Here is a 1779-nt window from a genome sequence, read left to right as displayed (position 1 = left end):
CAAGAGCGCTTTTCTCAATGGCTACATTCAAGAAGAAGTGTTTGTAGAACAACCTCCTGGTTTTGAAGATTACAAACATCCTTCTCATGTCTACAAGTTAAAGAAAACCCTTTATGGTCTAAAGCAAGCTCCACGAGCGTGGTACGATCGTGTAACAAATTTTCTGATAGAAAAAGGTTTTACCAAAGGGAAGGTCGACACTACTCTATTTATAAAGAAAATAAATCATCATACTTTACTAGTTCAAATTTATGTAGATGATATTATTTTTGGTTCTACTAATGAAAGTTTGTGTAGTGACTTTGGCAAAATGATGCAAGGAGAATTTGAAATGTCCATGATGGGAAAGTTGAACTACTTTCTTGGACTACAAATCAAACAGCTTGATAATGACATTTTTGTAAGTCAATCCAAGTATTGTAGGGATTTGTTGAATTTGATATGGATGACTGCAAGCCAATAGCTACTCCTATGGGATCTAGCACATACATTGATACTGATGAAAGTGTAAAATGTATTGAAATATTAGTATCGAGGTATGATCGGATCTCTTTTATATTTGATTGCTAGTAGACCTGATATCATGTTTAATGTATGTCTATATCAATCTAAACCAAAAGAATCACATTTAGTTGTTGTTAAGAGAATTATGAAATATCTTAAAGGTACAACTGAAGTTAGACTGTGGTATCCAAAATGAAGTATATGTGAATTGGTTGGTTATTCAGATTCAGATTTTGCCGGATGTAAATCTGAAAGGAAAAGTACAAGTGGTACTTGTCACATTTTAGGCAATGTTTTAGTCTCTTGGTCTTGCAAGAAACAAGCATGTGTTAAACTAAGCACTGTTGAGGCTAAATATATAGCAGTAGGTAGTTGTTGTGCCTAAGTTTTGTGGCTTAAGCAACGATTACGAGATTATGGCTTAGACTTTGGCTGCACTCCGCTGAAATATGATCATACTAGTGTTATAAACCTCACAAAGAATCCTATCATGCATTCTAGAACCAAACACATGGATATAAGACATCACTTCCTAAGGGACCATGTTCAAAAGAAAGATGTATCCGTAGAATTTGTTGATACTCATAACCAACTTGCAGATATTTTCACTAAGCCCTTGGCAAAAGAACCTTTTTACAAAACTAGACTTGAATTAGGCATTCTTTATGAAGCTTACCTGTCTTCACGTGCTTATATGATTATATGTTTCCTTCATTATGTTTATCTCATGTCTACTTGATCTTAAATATAGTTATTTGTGTTAAAAAACTTCAATTTTTGGGTTAAAAATCATTTTCGGTGCATCAATATGCTTAAAATAAAATAAAAATTTGGGCCAGTAACCGATTACTCTGAGTTGCTGTCTGAAAATTCTTAAAATTTCAATTTGAGTAACCTATTACTCAAAGTAGCGTAATCGATTACTCTGTGCGTATATGTAGGTTTTTCTGCATTTTTTTCCAGACTTCATCTTCTTCCTCCTACACTCTTACTCGTGCATACCCCTGTCTCACTCTAAAATCTTCATTTCTAAACCGTTTTGGGTGATTTTTGTGTTCATCCCTATCACATTTTCGATTCTAAACACTTCTAACTATTCATTTTCGTGATTAGTGGCTTGAATCAAAACCCCCCAAATCTCCAAAACCCAAAAAACTAAAATTTCAAAATCCCAAATCCATGGCTTCTTCTTCTAGATCAAAGAAACAACGCACCAATACATCTCAAAGGAGTGAAGGAACAACATCTTTGGAGTCTAACCCTCTGGACTTGACA

The sequence above is a fragment of the Lupinus angustifolius genome, chromosome LG17 (assembly GCF_001865875.1).
Source record: "Lupinus angustifolius cultivar Tanjil chromosome LG17, LupAngTanjil_v1.0, whole genome shotgun sequence".
Classification (NCBI taxonomy): Eukaryota; Viridiplantae; Streptophyta; class Magnoliopsida; order Fabales; family Fabaceae; genus Lupinus; species Lupinus angustifolius.
The sequence above is the reverse complement of the archived record's forward strand: the minus strand, read 5'-3'. Positions refer to the sequence as shown.